The 19556-nt window shown below is 46.6% G+C and overlaps 1 protein-coding gene across 8 annotated transcripts in view; it reads left to right on the top strand.

Annotated features, from left to right (window-relative positions):
* The first annotated feature begins 16567 nt into the window (after nt 1–16567).
* N4BP2 (NEDD4 binding protein 2) overlaps nt 16568–19556 on the top strand; it is a 130630-nt gene continuing 127641 nt past the window's right edge. For 6 of the 8 annotated variants that reach the window (XR_016228867.1, XR_016228865.1, XR_016228866.1 and 3 more), the window contains exon 1: nt 16568–16701. The gene's annotated coding sequence lies outside the window, so the exon portion shown is untranslated. The remainder of the gene's footprint in view (nt 16702–19556) is intronic. The other 2 variants (XM_089325356.1, XM_089325357.1) reach the window with 2 other exon arrangements.

Below are 19556 nucleotides of genomic sequence, written 5' to 3' on the forward strand. Positions count from 1 at the left end.
ATTTCTTTCTTTCTTTCTTTTTTTCATTTTATTTATTTATTTGAGAGACACAGTGACAGAGTGAGGGAGAGATAAAGAGAGTTCTTCCTACTGCTGGTCATTCCCCAAGTACCTGCAACCCAGGTTGAAGCCAGGAGCCCGGAACTCCATCTGGGTCTCCCACATGGGTGACGGGAACCCAAGTACTTGGGCTGTTAACTGCTGCCTTCCTTTGCTAGACAGGGAGCAGAGCAGTAGGTTTCAAACTGGCATTCTAGTGTGGGATGGAGGCTTTCCACAACACCACAACACCTGCCCTACTTTCTGCCATTCAAATAAGTGAAGTAAGTAAATATTTTAGAAAGTTAGATGGGTAATCTTAAAGGCCAAGGTTACCAAGTTATGATAACTAAACTCATTTCGGTAGTAAGAATAGAATTGCTAAAATAGAGTTGCCTTTTCTCTCCTTTTCTACTCCTTTTTGTCCACTGTTTCAAGGTTGCTTTTTCTCTCCTTGTATTCTCTGTCATGTCGATTGAGCTAGAATGGTGTAACTCCTAGCTGCTTGCTATCCCTTTATCCATTTCATACCAGGGACTTATCTGATTGCTAAATCAGAAAGAACAACCTAGGCTTGCTTGTCTCAGAGTGTACACTCTCCTTCCAGGATTTAAGCCCTGGTCCTATGTATTAGCCAGGGCCAAGTTCTCCACTATAATACTTTCAGAGGTCCATTAAAATGTTTTAATTTCTTTTAAAATAAGCAGGAAAAATGAATTTGTAGGTCAAAGAAAAATGTTTTAATATATAATGTTAATATTTATACCAGTGTAGTCATAAAATATAATTTATTTAATTTTTATGGAGGAATATTTATTTATTTTTTATTTTTTTGACAGGCAGAGTGGACAGTGAGGGAGAGAGACAGAGAGAAAGGTCTTCCTTTGCCGTTGGTTCACCCTCCAATGGCCGCCGTGGCCAGCGTGCTACGGCCGGTGCACCGCACTGATCTGATGGCAGGAGCCAGGTGCTTCTCCTGGTCTCCCATGGGGTGCAGGGCCCAAGCACTTGGGCCATCCTCCACTGCACTCCCTGGCCACAGCAGAGAGCTGGCCTGGAAGAGGGGCAACCGGGACAGAATCCGGCGCCCCGACCGGGACTAGAACCTGGTGTGCTGGCGCCGCAAGGCGGAGAATTAGCCTATTGAGCCACAGCGCTGGCCCTATTTATTTATTTTTAAAATGTTCGTTGAGTACGCCCTGTGTGTTAACGCCACGCCAGGGATGGGTGTATCTGGGCACTGGTACCAACAGCCATATGCATTTTTTTTCAGATTTATTTGTTTATTTGAAAGTCAGAGTTACACACAGAGAGAAGGAGAGGCAGAGAGAGAGAGGTCTTCCATCCAGTGGTTCACTTTCCACAATGGCTGGAGCTGGGCTGATTCAAAGCCAGGAGTCAGGAGCTTATTCTGCATGGATGCAGGGGCCCAAGCACTTTGGCCATCTTCCACTGCTTTTCCAGGCCATCAGCAGGGAGCTGGATCGGAAGTGGAGCATCTGGGAAGCATCCCATCTTCGCACCAGGTGCCGCAGGCAGAGGGTTAACCTACTATGCCACAGTGCTGGCCTCTAGGAATATTTTTCTTAAGAAAAATCAGTATATTACTTATCCCTCCTCCTTACCTAGTTTACCTCATTAAAAATTCTGTAAATAAAAATAAATAAATAGGAGGCTGGCATTGTGGCATAGTGGGTAAAGCTGCTACCTGCTATCCCGGCAACCCACATGGGCATTGGTTTGAGTCCTGGCTATTTTGTTTCTGATTCAGCTCTCTACTAATGCACTTGGGAAACCAATAGAAGATGGATCAAGTACTTGGGCCCTTAAACCCACATGGGAGACCTAGATGAAATTCCTGGCTCCTGGCTTCAGTCTGATCCAGCCCTAACTATTGCAGTCATTTGGGGGAGTGAATCAGTGAATCTCTCTGTCTCTTTCTCTCTCTCTCTCTGTCTTTCTCTCTCTCTCTCTGTAACTCTGCCTTTCAAATAAACAAAAATTAATCTTTAAAAATAAATAAATACATTTTAAGGAAAAAATGCTGTATGCTTCAAGTTTTAGTTTTAAGGCAATTAAAGTTTTGATTCTCAAAATGATTAAAATTTTAGCTAATTTCAATTTCAAAATTCAATAATAAATAGAACTAAAATATTGTTTATAAATAATTCAACTGTGGAATAAAATAATATGTTTTTAAAATATTTATTTATTTGAAAGTCAGCGTTACAGAGAGAGATGAACAGAAAGAGAGTGATCTTCCATCTGCCGGTTCACTTCCCAGAAGGCCCCATGGCTAGGGCTGGGCCAGGTGGAAGCCAGGACCTTCATCTGGGACTCCCATGTATGTGGCAATACCCCAAACACTTGGGCCATCTTCTGCTGCTTTTCTGAGGCAGGGAACTGAATGGGAAGTGGAGCAGCCAGATCATGAACCATGCCCATATTGGGATGTTGGCATTGTAGGTGGCAGCTTTAACTGCTGTGCCACAATGCCAGCTCTTAAACTGATATTTTTCAAGCACCTGACCTGTAGCAAGAATTTACTCAGAGAGACCAGGGCTGTGCTGTAGTGGCAGTGCGCTTGCAGTGCCGGCATCCCATATGGGTGCCAGTTCGAGTCCCGACTGCTCCACTTCTGATCCGGCTCTCTGCTATGGCCTGGGAAAGCAGTGGAAGATGGCTCAAGTCCTTGGGCCCCTGTGCCCATGTGGGAGACATGGAAGAAGCTCCTGGCTCCTAGCTTTGGATGGGCCCAGCTCCAGCCATTAAGGCCATTTGGGGAGTGAACCAGCAAATGGAAAACCTCTCTCTCTGCCTCTGCCTCTCTGTAACTCTGCCTTTCAAATAAATAAATCTCAAAAAAAAATTTACTCAGATATTTTGCATTGCATCTAAACTGTCACATTTAATTCTTTTTTCCTTAAAGATTATTTATTTATTTATTTGAAAAATTAACAGAGAAAGAGAGAGAAAATGAGAGAGAATCTTCCATCTGCTGGTTCACTTCCCAGTTGCCCTCAACAGCCAGGGGTGATCCAGGACAAAGCCAGGAGCCAGAAACTCCATCCAGATCTTCAATAGGATGGTAGGAACCCAAGTGCTTGGGCCATCACCTGCTGCCTCCAGACACGTTAGCAGGAAGCTGGATCAGAAGGTGGAGGCAGGACTGCATCCCAAGCACTCCGATTTGGGGTTAGGGTGTCCCAAGTGGCCACAACATCTGCCCCTGTCCAATTTAATTCTGACAATAGTTCACAAGATTAGCACCCTTATCCCCACTTTACAATCAAGGAAATTGAGGCTGAGAGCAGTTATGCATTCTTGCAGAGATCATGCATTGATAGCATGGCAGAACTAAAAATTCAAACTTACACCTAAAGTTTTGTGGCTCCCCCTCTTCGTGGAGGAACGACACAGGACCCTGCGCTGTTCTTTTGTCTGCTCGGCCCTCCCCGGGTTTGCTGCTGGTTCTTCCCGGGTTGGCTACCGTCCCTTCCACCTCCGTGGAAGGGCGGTTCCCCCTGCCACATTCCCCACTTCTGCGGGGGAGCGGCACACCGCCGGCCGGCTCTCTCGGGGGCTGCTCAGGTGTTCCTCTTAGATGTTCCTGGTGCATGTTGTCTCTCTCCTCCTTTATAGTCCTCTTCCACCAATCCCAACTCGGCTGCCCACACGCCGAGTACGCTGCTCTCCTCCAATCAGGAGCAGGATCAGCTCCTGGAGGTCATCACTCAAGTTGGCAAGAGGCAGCTGTGTAGAAGCTGTTTTCTCCTCTCCCAGCGCCATATTGTGGGAAAGCAGATGCATAGAATAAGTCTTAATTCCAGTAACTCAGTCCAGTCCGGGTTGCTCCCCACAAGTTTAAAAGCCTATGTCGGGGCCAGTGCTGTGGCTCAGCAGGTTAAAGCTCTGGTCTGAATCCCATATGAGCACCAGTTCAAATTCCTGCTGCTCCACTTCCGATCCAGCTCTCTGCTACGGCCTGGGAAAGCAGTAGAAAACGGCCCAAATCCTTGGGTCCTTGCACTGGCATGGAAGACCTGAAAGAAGCTCCTGGCTCCTGGCTTTGGATGGCCAGTTCCAGTCATTGCTGTCATTTGGAGAGTGAACCAGCAGATGGAAGACCTCTCTCTGCCTCTGCCTCTCTGTAACTCTGCCTTTCAAATAAATAAATAAATCTTAAAAAAAAAAAAAAAAGCCGGCGCCACGGCTCACTAGGCTAATCCTTTGCCTAGCGGCGCCAGCACACCGGGTTCTAGTCCCGGTCGGGGCGCCGGATTCTGTCCCGGTTGCCCCTCTTCCAGGCCAGCTCTCTGCTGTGGCCAGGGAGTGCAGTGGAGGATGGCCCGGGTGCTTGGGCCCTGCACCCCATGGGAGACCAGGAAAAAGCACCTGGCTCCTGGCTCCTGCCACCGGATCAGCGCGGTGCGCCGGCCGCAGCGCGCCGGCCGCGGCGGCCATTGGAGGGTGAACCAACGGCAAAGGAAGACCTTTCTCTCTGTCTCTCTCTCTCACTGTCCACTCTGCCTGTCAAAAAAAAAAAAAAAAAAAAAAAAAAAAAAAAAGGGAGGGGGACCGGCGCTGTGGTTCAGCAGCTTAAAGCCTTGGCCTGAAGTGCCAGCATCCCATATGGCAGTGGGTTCTAGTCCTGGCTGCTCCACTTCTGATCTGGCTCTCTGCTTTGACCTGGGAAAGCAATAGAAGAAGCAGTAGAAGATGGCCCAAGTCCTTTGGGCCCCTGCACTCATGTGGGAGACCCGGAAGAAGCTCCTGGTTCCTGACTTTGGATCAGCTCAGCTCTGGGCATTGCGGCCATTTAGGGAGTGAACCATCTGATGGAAGACCTCTCTCTCTATCTCTACCTCTCTCTGTAACTCTGTTTTCAAATAAATAAATATATCTTAAAAAGAAAAGAAAGCCTATGCTGTGCGGCTGGTGTTGTGGCTTATCCTTATCCGTCTACACTGGCATCCCATATGGCTCCAGTTCATGTCCCAGCTGCTCCACTTCCCTTCCAGCTCCCTGCTAATGGTCTGGGAAAGCAGCAGAAGATGGCCAAGTGCTTGGGCTCCTGCTACCATGTGGGAGACCTGGAAGAAGCTCTTGGCTCCTGGCTTCGGCCTGACTCAATCCTGGCTGTTGTGGTCACCTGGGGAGAGAACCAGAGAATGGAAGTTCTCTCTCTATCTCTCCCTCTCTCTCTGTAATTCTGACTTTCAAATAAATAAATATTTTTTTTAAAAAAAAGGCTTATGTCATTTTCCACTTCACTACATAGTTCTCTTAGAATAATGATGTTCTTTGTATGTCTTATCACACAGCTAAATTACCCAAAGCTCCATAAGGACAAATGACATACCTTATACTTTTACAGAATCCTTAATAAATTTTCAGGGAATGTTGCTTGAAGGAAGAATAATATCTCCTGGCATTTATATAATGTGTAATTTTCAGTGGGATTTAAATGATAGAAATTTATTAGGCTCTTTTTTTTTCTTTGAAGATTTTTATTTATTTATTTGAAAGTCAGAGTTACAGAGAGGGAGAGCAGAGGCAGAAAGAGAGAGGTATTCCATTTGCAGGCTTACTTCCCAATAGACTGCAACAGCCAGGGCTGGATCAGGCCAAAGCCAGGAGCCAGGAGCTTCATCCGGGTCTCCCACATGGGTGCAGGGGCCCACGAACTTGGGTCACCTTATGCTGCTTTCACAGGTGCATTAGCAGAAAACTGAATTGGAAGTGGAGCAGCTGGGAATTGAACTGGTGCCCACGTAGGATGTTGACACTGCAGGTGGCAGATTCATCTGCTAAGCCACAGCACTGGCCTCTTCTATACCTTGACATTTATAATGCAATTATTCTTATTTAATATTAGAGATTTCATGCTGTTTAAATTCACCTTATATAAAAGATGTATCCACCTATGTGGAGCTTCTATGCTGTGATTTTTAGAACGTACATTGTGATTCCGTGTTCATACAAAATATATTTAACTCTGAGTTGCTTTATAAATACCATTCTGGGGCTTGCAGGAATTTTCTTAAGCACTTCTTACCTGTTCAGTGAAAGGATAGTTCTATCTATAGATTTGAAAACATGCACAGGGAAATGGATACTACCTTCCGAATGGAGTTAGCCTCAAAGTGTTAAGTAACCCTAGATCTTGTAAGCTCATGTTTAAATATGCTAAAATGATTATCAGCCAAGGAGGTTTCTTTATCCTGGGATTGGTACTCTTCCCCTAGCCCAAATGCCTTTCCTATCAAAATACAAACTAGGCTAAACCAACCAAAAATGCCCTTCAGTCTTTCAACTGCATCCTGCTTAGCAAAATTCATGAATTTATCTTTCAGGCAGGACCTCATTAGTTGGTGTTAGTTACCAAATATTAATTGAGAAGTCTAAGAGTCTAAGAGTCCTAGAGGAAAGTCTAGTAGGTGGAATGTGCTAGTTGGTCCCAGGCCCAGTTCATATTTCCATCAGCAAATACTGCCTTAGCTTAGGGTGAATGTCTTTCCAAATACCCTTGGACTTGTGGACTTGGTCTATTTATTTGACAGGCAGAGTTACAGACAGGCAGAGGCAGAGAAAGAGGCAGAGAGAGATATCTTCCATCTGCTGGCTCACTCCCCAAATGGCCACAACTCCTAGAGCTGGGCTGATCTGAAGCCAGGAGCCAGGAGCTTCTTCCAGGTTTCCCATGCCGGTGCAGGGGTCCAAGCACTTGGCCCATCTTATACTGCTTTCCCAGGCCACAGCAGAGAGCTGGATTGGAAGTGGAACAGCCAGGTCTCGAATTAGCACCCATATGGGATGGAGGCACTTGCAGGTGGCAGCTTTACCCTCTACACCACAGCACTGCCCCTCCCCCCCCTTTTTTCTAAGCAACAACAATAACATTGAATTGTTACTTTTAGAGAGAGAAACCGATTCCTATTTGTTGGTTTACTCCCCCAACAAATGACCCCAACAGTGAAGGCTGGGCCAGGCTGAAGCCAGGAGCCTGGAACTCAGTTTAGGTCTTCCTTGTGGGTAGCAGGGATTCAACCACTTGATTCAATACCTACTGCCTCCTGGGTTGCACGTCAGCAAGAAGCCAGAATCAGAAGCAGAGTAGGGCCTTGAAGTCAGGCACTCCAGTATAGGACTTGCGCATCCCAAATAACATTCTCAGTGCTTCATCAAATACCTGTTCCTACATTTTCATTTAAAAAAAAAAAAAAAATTTGAGGGCCGGCGCCACGGCTCTCTAGGCTAATCCTCCGCCTGTGGCGCTGACACCCTGTGTTCTAGTCCCTGGTTGGGGCGCTGGATTCTGTCCTGGTTGCTCCTCTTCCAATCCAGCTCTCTGCTGTGGCCTGGGAAGGCAGTGGAGGATGGCCCAAGTCCTTGGGCCCTGCACCTGCATGGGAGACCAGGAGGAAGCACCTGGCTCCTGGCTTCGGATCAGCATGGTGTGCCAGCCGCAGCAGCCATTGTGGGGTGAACCAACAGAAAAGGAAGACGTTTCTCTCTGTCTCTCTGTCTCTCATTGTCTAAGTCTGTCTGTCAAAAAAAAATTTTATTTGAAAGTCAGAGTTACAGAGAGTGAAGAGATAGAGCTAGATCTTGTATCTGCTGGTTTACTCCCCAAATGGCCACAATGGCCAGGCCAAAGACAGGAGTTAGGAGCTTCATGTGGGTCTCCCACATGGGTGCAGGGGCCCAAACACTCGGATCATCTCTGCCGCTTTCTCAGGCACCTTAGCAGGGAGCTGAATCAGAAGCAGAGCAGCCTGGACTGGAATCTTTTATCTGATTTGGAATGTCGCCTTGAAGGTGGTGGCTTAACCCATTGTGCCACAATCCCAGCCCCTAGCTGGATTGTCTGTGGATACAACTATCAGAAAGCGACTCAAGTCAGCTTAGGCAGAAAGAATGCTTGTTATAAAATCATAGGAATGTTTTAAAGAAATATTTACTAAATAAAAAAAATTAAAAAAAGAATTATCTATATTGATCATCAGTAAATATTTTTTCTTGATACATTTAAAAAACAATTCTTTTTGGAATTTGAAAACTCAAAAAAAAATATTTATTTATTTATTTATTAGAAAGCCAGAGTTACAGAGTGGAAGACACCAAGAAAGAGCTTCCATCCACTGGTTCATTCCCCAGATGGCCTCAACAGCCAACATTGGGACAGGCTGAAGCCAGGAGCCAGGAGCTTCCTCCTGGTCTCCCATGTGGGTGGCAGGGGCCCAAACATTTGGGCCATCTTCCACTGTTTTTCCCAATCTATTAGTAGGGAGCTGGATCACAAGTGGAGAAGCTGGGACATGAACCAACACCTATATGGGATGCTGGTGAGCAGGCAGTGGCCTTACCACTATGCCAAGCGCCAGCCCCAAAATAATGTCTGCAGTGGTCTTTCTACTTACTAATTGTCAAATTTTTTATTTAGTGTAAAATTAAGCTTGTGATTATAAATTAAATAGAAAGTATGTCATTGCGGCCAGCACCGCGGCTCACTAGGCTAATCCTCCACCTTGCGGCGCCTGCACACCGGGTTCTAGTCCCGGTCAGGGCGCCGGATTCTGTCCCAGTTGCCCCTCTTCCAGGCCAGCTCTCTGCTGTGGCCAGGGAGTGCAGTGGAGGATGGCCCAAGTGCTTGGGCCCTGCACCCCATGGGAGACCAGGATAAGTACCTGGCTTCTGCCATCGGGCCATGGCGCACCGGCCGTGGCGGCCATTGGAGGGTGAACCAATGGCAAAAAGGAAGACCTTTCTCTCTGTCTCTCTCTCTCACTGTCCACTCTGCCTGTCAAATAAATAAATAAATAAATAAATAAAAGAAAGTATGTCATTGCAAAAATTAAAAGAAAAATAAGAAAATAGGGGGGAGGGTGGGAGCTATAATTATGCTCTTAAAACTTTACATATGAAATACGTGAAATCTGTTCTGCTTATACAAATAAACAGAAGTGACAAAAAGAACAAAAAAAAAAAAAAAAAAAAAAAAGAAACCAAGGAAAGCTGGCCCCCAGAAAAACTGGAACCAAGTTGTTGAGAGCCTAGATAGTGTTTTCTCTCCATTTTTTTCTCTGCTTGTCTGCTTGATTCTTCCGTAGAACAGCTTCCTGCGCTCTCCAGGCCGTTCTGCTCTCCATGCAGAATACAGCTGACCCCAGCTTCTAAGTTCACTTCATTCAGGCTCAGTAGCAGAAAGGACCAGGATATCTCTAGAACTCCACATATTTTATTCTAACTTACATGTTTATTTATATAAACATATCAAATAGATTCACTTGATTCAAAATTGGTACAGTGAAAAGTCTCTCTAACTTCCCTCTGGTCACCTACTTTGCTTTCTCAAACCATTGGAGTGGTTTGTCCCATCTCTCTCCAGAGATATTTTACGTATATGTTAATGTCATACTTCCTTTTCCTCCCTTCCTATCTATTCTCCTCTGTTTTTTTTTTCTTTCACATGAATGATTGCATACCACATATTCATTTTTCACTAAGCAACCTACCCTGGAGATGGCACAGTCTCAGTACTTAGAGAATGCCATCATTCATTTATGTTATGGAATTCCTTGATTTTGTTGTAACATCTGGATTTGTAATGTGTGGATTTAACCAGTTCCCTATTGATGGGCATTCAGTTTTCTTCTCAGTCTTTTGCTATTACAAATAACATTGGGATGAAATTCCAGGCATATATGTAATTTAAAAATATGTTTAAGAGTAATTTGAGGCCCAAGTGCTTGGGCCCTGCACCCCATGGGAGACCAGGAGAAGCACCTGGCTCCTGCCTTCGGATCAGCGCGATGCGCTGGCCGCAGCACGCCAGCCATGGCGGCCATTGGAGGGTGAACCAACGGCAAAAGGAAGACCTTTCTCTCTGTCTCTCTCTCTCACTATCCATTCTGCCTGTCAAAAAAAAAAAAAAAAAAAAAAAAGAGTAATTTGAGTTTCTTTTTATGCAGTCAGTCTTTTTTATGTTTTGTACTTTTTTTTTCTATTGGGTAGTTGGTCTTTACTGATTTCTAGGTCTTTCTGTAGTAGAAAAATCAATCTTTTGTGTCTGATGTGAATTGAGTTTTTTATTATTTGTTTTGATTTTCCTATAGTTTCTGCCTCAATTTTCTCTATTAAGATTTATTTTTATTTATTTGAAAGGCTGAGTCACACACAGAGAGAAGGAGAAACAGACAGAGGTCTTCCATCCACAGTTTCACTCCCCAGATGGTCTCAATGGCTGGGGCTGGGCCAGACCAAAGCCAGGAGCTTCTCCTGTGTCTCTCACATGGATGCAGGGCCCCAAGGACTTCAGCCATCTTCTGCTGCTTTCCCAGGCACAGTAGTAGGGAGCTGAATTAGAAGTGGAGTATCTGGGATTTGAACTGGTGCCCACATGGGATGCCAGCATTGCAGGCGGTGGCTTAACCAGTTATGCCACAGTGCAGGCCCCTCTTTGTCTCAATGCTAAAATTTCTCAGAACGAGAATAAATACATACATCCTTGGTTAGATAATTGTGGTCAGGGAGGGAAAGTGATTTTTCAAAACCTTTGAGTCCATCCTTATGTAAAGGAGCAGGTACAACTGAAGGGGAAATTGTGAGCCAGGAAGGCATCTATCAGATTTCTCTGTGGATACATTTCCATGTCTGATGGAAAAGGGGTCACAGTTTTAGTGAAGATATACATCAACAAATAATCACTGTTGTAACTGAGAAAGAGAAGTATGAACACATCGCTATGGGCAGAGAGGAAGAGACAGTTCTTTTTGGGCCGTCCGGGAAAGCTTCACAGGAGAAAGTGCACTTGAGCTGGGTTGTATAGATACAGAGAAGCGAAAATGAATGACCAAGTGGGCCAAAGGGTCAGCATCACTGGGAGTAGGAAGTGCATGATAGTCTTGAATGAATGCCACCCACAGAAAGACATTAACAAGTATATTTACAGGATATAAAGTTTCCTTATTGGCAAACAATGTGAAACTTACATAAAGCTATAACTATTACAGTATGCTTCCAGACTGAGGTATGGCTTCTTAGAACGATACTCACAAAGATGGAGAACTTACTTACAGAAGGAGGTTTGTCCCAGGAATGAGGAAGTTATTCTTGGCATTATTATTTAAAAAAATAAAAAATAAAAGAACTCACTTTGCCAATTCCATCTCCACCCTTTCCTGTCAAGTTTGTAGACTGTCTCAGGCCCGCCCACTTAACTTACAGGGAAATTAGGTAAAACCAAGGCCAATTTCTCAGACCCAGGTGTAAGGCCTATGAGGTCCCTTTCTTGTAGGAGGAGTAGCAGGGTTTGGAAGCAAGGACTAAAGATGCTGGATTTTATCTTCAAACATACAGACAAATGGTTCCTCCCGCAGGATGCCAGTTTATATTATATCCTAGGGGTGGGTAATTTAGCAGAACTGTTAAGTCACCAGTTGGGATTAGGATCCCACGTTGGAGTGCCTGGGTTCCATTCCCAGCTCCACTTCCAATTCCAGCTTCCTTCTAATGTGCATGCTGGGGGCGGGGGTGGGTGGCTCAAGTACTAGGGCCCCTGTCATCCATAGGGGAGACCTAGATTGAGTTCCAGGCTCCTGGCTTCAGCCAGGCCCAAGACTGGCTGTTGCAGGCATTTGGGGAGCAAACCAGATGGCAAATCATTTTGTCTCTCTGCCTTTCAAATAAATAAAAGGTTGAACTGCTCTTAAACTTACAAACCATATGTCCTTGACATTTTCCATGAATAGACGAGTTGTGGTCAAGTATGTTTGGAAATATTTACTACTACATTCCTTTCTTAGAATTCATAAGCATTTTGCCATATTAAAATCTCTGAGACTTTATTCAAAGGAAAAGCAGAGTGCAATGAGAAGCCCTCCAGTTTAAAATAAGTGTATAACTTATTTACATATTTTCTGACATGTTTATTACAATTTTCAGAAAAGTTTATATTGGGTAGCATTTTTTCATTGTTTTCATTCAGATAGATGCCATAGTTCTTTTAACATTTTTATTCATTTGAGAGGCAAAGGGAGAAAGGGAGAGGAGAGGGGAGGAGAGCGAAAAGGAGAGAAGGGGGAGGGGAAGAGAGTAGAAGGGAGAGGAAAGGAGGAGAGAGAGGGGGCTCTCATCTGCTGGGCCTTCAATGGTTGGGACTGGGCCCGGTGGAAGCTGGGAATTCAATCCAGGTCTTCCATGTGGGAGGCAGGAACCCAATTACTTTGGCCATCATCTGCTGCCTCCCAGGGTGTACATTAGCAGGAAGCTGGAGCCCCAGTTGAATTCAGGTACTCCAATGTGGGAGGTAGGCATCTTAACCACAAGGGTAACCATCCACCCCGTTTTCCTTAATTCTTTAAAATTCTCTCTTCTTGGTAGATGTTCTTAGTACCCCATTTCCTCCTTCAGGAGAATTAATTAAAAAAAAAAAAAAAAAACAAAAAAACCACAACAGCCTTAGGCCGGTGCTGCGGCTCACTAGGCTAATCCTCTGCCTGAGGCGCCTCACCCCAGGTTCTAGTCCCGGTCTGGGCGCCGGCTTCTGTCCCGGTTGCTCCTCTTCCAGTCCAGCTCTCTGAACATGCAAACACATGGAGACTAAACATGCTCCTGAATGAACAGTGGGCCATAGAAAAAAATCAAAGGAGGAATTCGAGAAACAAATGAAGATGACAACACAACATATCAAACTTATGAGGTACAGCAAAAGTAGTGTTAAGAGGAAAGTTTATAGCAATTGGTGCCCACATCAAGAAATTGCAAAGTCACCAAATAAATGAACTATCAACGCCATCTCAAGGATAGCGAAGCCGGCGCCGTGGCTCAATAGGCTAATCCTCCACCTTGCGGCGCTGGCACACCGGGTTCTAGTCCCGGTTGGGGTGCCGGATTCTGTCCCGGTTGCCCCTCTTCCAGGCCAGCTCTCTGCTATGGCCAGGGAGTGCAGTGGAGGATGGCCCAGGTGCTTGGGCCCTGCACCCCATGGGAGACCAGAAGCACCTGGCTCCTGGCTTTGGATTGGCACAGTGCACCAGCCGCAATGCGCCGGCCGTATCGGCCACTTGGGGGGGGGGGGTGAACCAACAGAAAAAGGAAGACCTTTCTCTTTGTCTCTCTCTCTGTCTCTCTCTCTCTCACTGTCTAACTCTGCCTGTCAAAAACAAACAAACAAACAAAAAACAAACAAAAAAACAACAGCCTTCATGCCTGCCTTTTATAGACAAATAATTGCACAAAGAAAATTATTTTTTCCTTCATGATTGAGTCCACTAATATCGATAAGCAATAGGACTGCCATTTATGAAGCCTCCACTTTTACATGTATTCATTATTTTAACGAATCAGAAAGCAGATATTGAGAATGCCATTTGATCGATGAAAAAACTGTGTCTTAGAGAGTTTAAGTAACTTTCCCAAGGCCACAGAGCTTGTAGCACCTGTTGAGTGAGTGTGGTAAAATGATTTTAGATAAAGATAAACCCATTGAAACTTACTTTAGATAACAGCAATATTAGCTACTATCCAGTTTCCGTCTGACTTAAAATCAAAACATACAGGAGTTCTAGCATATGTTGGCAAAGTTCTAGGAACAATGCTATTCTAAGTTTGATTGGGAATGAAAATGATTTATCAGCCGTTACGCAGAGGAGGAGAAAAAATCCCGAGACAGCTTTTCTTTTGATTTGCCATATGCTGTGTCATAGAGTAATGTTCACTCATTCTTTCACTTAGCAAACATCCACAGAGTATTTGCGTTGTACTAGGCTCTGAGATTGGCAATGAGGAATATAAAGCTGAATGGGGAACAAAGCCTCTTTAAGGGATTTATGATCTAGTAAGGCGAATTACAAAATATGTAAATAATTATAACTAAGTGGAATGCCTCAAGTCAAAATCAAAGTAACAAATATGAAGGTGGCATTGATTACTTCTGTTTGGAAGAAAATCATAGTCATACTAAACATAAACAAGCGCATTTAGAATTTTGTCATTCAATCTAGCCATTTGTCTAAGGCTGGCTTTAGATAAACATAAAAGGCTTATTTGTGCCACCTTGGCAATTATTTTTAGAAAATTCCAAGACATTTTCCAAAATATGTTATTTCTTTGAGAGCCAGACTAAAATGCCAAGATTCACCTTAAAATGTTTTACTTTTGCCATTCCTGAATCATTCCGCATTTTAGAGAATTAAATATGTGCATTGTGGCACCATTCTAGTGTGGCCAATTGTGATACCAACTGAAGACTACAAAGTGGAGTCGGAGCAGAAATAGCACCCCCATCAAAATAGTGTTCAGTAATTCAAATATTCCAACATCTTTGCAATGAACATACATGACCTTGGGTGAGAATGAACATGATAAACAATCCATTTATCCCATGTGTTAACTTACAGCGAGGTCTCAGGCTTTCAAAGATGTGTTGTACTTTTCCCATTGGCTTAGAATTTGAACCAATAAGGAAGGAGGAAATCTTGATAAATATTCATAAAAGTCTGGCATTGTGAATGTTGAGCAAAGATTGCTTTGTTCTTCATTTGAGTCTGACTTTAAGAGCTTTATGGTACTGCTGTCTTCCTTTTACTGACACAGTAAGCAGATTTTTAAATATTTAGCCTGGTTACTGTCTTTGTGCCCTGAAATATATTCACCAATGTTAAGAACACCTTATTTCTTAATGTTCAGACTTAATGAATTCTTGTGTTCAAAGGAAAATCGAGAATTTAAATGCAAGTTTTTATTATCATGCTGAACATATTTCATATGAACAAAATTAATATTAATTTGCTAGACCTGTTTAAAGTTTATAATTACTAGGGTTCTTTCATTTCGAAAGTGCCATATATTACAGTTATTAGTCTCCTTTAATGGATGTTTAGAGGCAGAGTTAATGTTAGGTTCTCAGCAACAGCTATTTATATCTTGAGTCTGGGTTATAACAATTTTTTTGTCTTTTTAAATTTGATAAAAGTATTACTACAGGTGTTGGCATAGTCATTTCTTAACACTGGAACTCAAGGGATCTATAAAAAGACCAAAAATAAATACAAAAGGAAATCTTTCCCCCTTTGAATTTTTCTCTGGATTGGTAATTTTATCAGACTTGCCATCCTTAGGTTTCTGCTGAAATATTAGTGGTTTCTAGAAAAAGAATGTTCTCATTAAGTATGAGTAGGTGTTCCAGTTAGCACTAAACGAAGAAAAAACTCACCTGCCCTCTCCTCGAATTTACTCTAGGTTTAAAGCAGTTACCATAACAACACTGACAGGTAATGTTTTCTTCACGCAAAGGAATACTTTGCGTGTATGTTTGATAAACACTGAAAGTAGAATAAAAATTAACTGCAAAGGGAGGGAGCAGAGGAAGGCCAAAATAGGCAAAGCCACCACCACCATATCCCAAAAAGCGAGGGCAAAAATCGGCGTACTTTTCAGACACTAAATATTTAAGAGCACACAACACTAAACCAAGGAGAGCAGTTGAGGGGGGAGAAAAATGGAGCAGGCGTGGGGGACGGGCTAGTAACACAGCGACGGCAACAGAGAAATAACACCGTGAAACTGGTGTTGTGTGTGTGTGTGTTGTTTTTTTTTTTCCCGGCACCCGAAACTCCAGCTCCGAAGCGGGGCAAAGGCCAGCGCCCGCGGCCCTCCGAGCAAGCGTGCACACATTTCTGGGTCTCCGCCAGCGAGTTGGGACCGAGCGCCCGCAGCCTTCGTCCGGGCCGCGGCGGCTGCCGGCCCTTTTGTCTCCCGGCCGGGCTCGGGGCGGCCACGCCGAGTCCGCCGGCCGAGCGCCCGCCGCCCTGGCCTTCGGGGCCCCGCGCCAGCAGCCCCCGCTGGGCGGATCGGAGGTCGCCGTGCTCTGCCCTCCGTCCCCTCCAACTTGCCGCCGGGACGCCGCGCGCCCGCGGGCCAGTCCCGGCTCCCGTTTCCTCCCTCACCTGGAGCGGCCAGGTCGACCTTGTGTTTGTTTTGGTTTTCGGGCTAGAGAGAGTGCGAGGAGGGCCAGAAGCAGCTGCGGTTTACCGCGCCGCTTTTTTTTTTTTTTTTTTTTTTGGCACAAACTCCGGGCCCCTTGGCTCCTGCCTGCTCCCAGGACCAGACACACAGACAAGGGGCTTTTGCTTCCCCCGGGTGACCGCCTGCGGCCGGGGGTCCGATGCCGCAGAACCGGTCAAGCCGGGACTCGCGCTCCTGAGGGAGCCCGAGAGGTGGCAGCGCCAGCGGGCTCGGGTCGCCCAGGCCGGCCCCGCGGGGCGGGCCGACGCGCCCCGGCGGAGCTCTGGGACGAACCAGAGGTCGCGGCGGGAAGCCGGCGGGTGTGGGGAAGGGCGGAGGGCGGCGATCCACCTGGGCGACGTGGCAGCCATTACCGACTCGCGGAGACCCTCCCCACTCGGCCGCCCACCCGCCCTCTCGCGGCTGGCTCCTGTGAGGCTGCTCTTCCCCGGCCGGACGGAGAGCGGCAGTGTCTCCCCGCCGGGCGCGCTCGCCGCGCGTCTCCCCCCCTTCGGCCGCCCCAGCTCGCCAGCCCTGCGCCGCGCCGGAGAGCGCAGTGGCGGCGGCGGGAAAGGGCTGCGGACCCGCGGCGCCGCGTCGCTCACTCGACGACGCGGCCCCGGCCTCGACGCCCTCTGCCGGCTCCAGGAGCAGGTAAAGGCGGCGGGTGGGCGGCCGGGCGGCGGGTCTGAGGTGAGGGCCCCCCGGGGGTTGGAGCGCGGGTGCTGGGAAGGGGTCCCGGGGCGACGAGCCGAAGCCGAGGGCCCGAGGCAGCGGCGGGCGGCGCTTGCGAGCGAGACCCAAAGCCCCGAACGTGGGGGCGGGCGCGGGCCGTCTCTCGTCCGGTCCGCGGGCCTCGCAGCCCGGACGGAAGGGAAGTGAGGCGTCGGCGAGAGGCGGGCCCTGGCGCGCAGCCGGAGGCCGGGCGAAGGTGGGGGCCGCGGCCGCTTCCCGGGCCTCTCTGCCTGGCGGACCTTCAGGCCCCGACACACCCCTCTTCTCGCCCCCCGGGGCCTCCTCCCTGTTTGTTCCCGCCGGGACTTGACCTTGCGCCTCTCTGGGCGCCCTCGGTGTTTCCCAGGCGGCGTCGCCTTCTGAGAACTTCAGGCCACGTTCCCGAGCACGGAGTGCGAGCAGAGCTGTTTATTTACTCACTTCTTCCAGCCCCAACACACAGCCACTCACTGCACGCGTTCCGGGTTCGGATCCTGCGGGAGACATCGCGCTCCCCTGGGATCGCCTCGCCCTTCCCCTCTCGGGGACTTTGGCCCTCGCTGGGACCCTCCCTGAGCCCTGCTCCGCGGGACCCTCTCGGCGCTCTCTTGGAGATCAGCCTTGCATGGAGTGAGGCATCCTAGCAGGGGCACAGCTTGCCCCTCAACGCTCTTTGAGTTAAAACAGTTTTCTCCCCGCGCAAGAGTCATCTGACAAACGTGGGTGGCTAGGGCGCGGGCAGCCTCGGCCGGCCCAGTCCTGCGGCCGGCGGCCGGCGACCGCCTTTGGAACTAGGCGCCGGTCTGGGCGGCGCGGACGGGTTTGTACACATTCTCGCCATGCAGCGGTTGTACGGGCTCCATGGCGCAGTTGTGACTGGAAGGCGGGATTGGCTGGTTTTTCTACTCGGCATCTCGGAGCCAATCAGGAGGCGCTGCTTGCCCGGAGACTGGTTAACTCAGGACCGGCGGCGATTGGCTGAGCCGGAGCAGGGGCTCCTGGCGACGAACCTGGCCTCTCCGAAAACAATGACTGCCCCGCAGCTGCCTCTCCTGGTGTTTTGTTTTGTTTTGTTTTTAAATGTTATCTTTTAATCCCCACAGCAAGCTTTCACTTCCTATCGATTATCGCTAGTGTTTTTCTTGCAAACATCAGCTCTCTCTTGTAACTCATTTTAGCTCGCACCTTTTAGTTTTTTTTTTTTTTTTTCCCTGAAAGCATCCTTACACGCTGTAAGAAAGGTAACCTGCAGTTTTGTGTTTTGATGAGTGTGTTCACTTTATCTCCTTACGTTGGTCGTTTTGGAAAGGTGTGAAGTGCAGGCGATTTTTAGGCTCTGTGCCTTTATTATAAGTGCTGTTGCTGGGATGGAGGGGTGTGGAGATGGTGGGAAGGGAAGGAGGCTACAGTTTAGTTAATGACACAGACCACAGACCAACAAAAACAACAACACAACCACAACAATGAAAGCCCCTGCAGATGGGCACAGGGAATGTCAGTTTGGGTACTTGTTGACTTTAGTTGCTTGGAATGGAGTGAGAAGTACTGGACGTTATGGAAATGGTGGGCTTTTATCTGTATCTTTTGATCATCTGTTGAGCTAGCTGTGTTTCGTAAGACTGTCCAAGTTCCAGGTATATCACTGTTAGTGTCTTTTTTTCTAGAAGCTATTTCTTTAGTTTGTGGTTGCTGTTTGGTTGTTTTTAGTTTTCATAACATTTTAAACCTTTATACTCACAGCCATTTATCATTCTAGTCCTTTATCATTCTTCATTCTTCTAAGTTGACAAACGTCCTGTTGTACAGATGTGAAAATCAGTTATTTTCTACTGTTCCTAAACTTAAGTCTTTATTAATTTATTTTACTACAAGATGTGAAGCCTCTTTTTTTTGTATATTATTATTATATAAATTTTAAAAAATAGGGTAGGGAATGACATTCTTTTTAAAGAAAATACTTATTTTCATCTGTTTGAAAGGCAAAGTAACAGAGAGAGAGAGAGAGAGATTCTTCCATCTCCTGGTTCACCCCCCAAATGTCTGCAACCTCTGGTCTAGGCCAAAACCAGGAGCCAGGAGCTCCATCTGGGTCTCCCATGTGGGTGGCAGAGGCACAAGCACTTGAGCCATCACGTACTGCCTCCCAGGATGCATTTGCAGGAAGCTGGATTGGCTGTCTGACATGAAATTCAGGCTCACAAGTGGCAGCGTAACTTGCTGCAGCACAGTGCCCGCCCCACTATTAAATAATTTTGACACTTTATTAAAAGGCACTGTGGTGTAGGGGTAAAGCTGCTGTCTGCAGTTCTGGCATCCCATATGGGTGCTGTTTTGAGTCCTGGCTGCTCCACTTGCAATCTGGCTCTCTGCTATGACCTGGGAAAGTAGTAGAAGATGGCCCAAGTCCTTGGGTCCCTGCACCTGTGTGGGAGGCTGAAGAAGCTCCTGGCTCCTGGATTCAAATAGGCCCAGCTCCGGCCATTGCAGCCATTTGGGGAGTGTACCAGCAGATGGAAGACACTCTCTCTCTCTCTCTCTCTCTCTCTCTCTCTCTGTAATTCTACCTTTCAAATAAATAAATAAATCTTTAAAAATTAAAAAAAATTTTTCTTGATTTAGAAAGCCTGACATTTAAGTTTTATGATATAGTTAGGACTATTTCTGGCCTTTGCAATATTAAAAAAAAATTTATTTGAAAGGTAGAGAGAAGGAGGGAGAGAGAGAGACATAGACAGACTGAGATCTTCTATCAGCTGGTTCACTCTGCAAATGCCCACAATAGTCAGGACTGGGCC

This window comes from Oryctolagus cuniculus, chromosome 2 (genome assembly GCF_051225735.1).
Source record: "Oryctolagus cuniculus isolate XC-2025 breed Fujian yellow rabbit chromosome 2, ASM5122573v1, whole genome shotgun sequence".
Taxonomy (NCBI): domain Eukaryota; kingdom Metazoa; phylum Chordata; class Mammalia; order Lagomorpha; family Leporidae; genus Oryctolagus; species Oryctolagus cuniculus.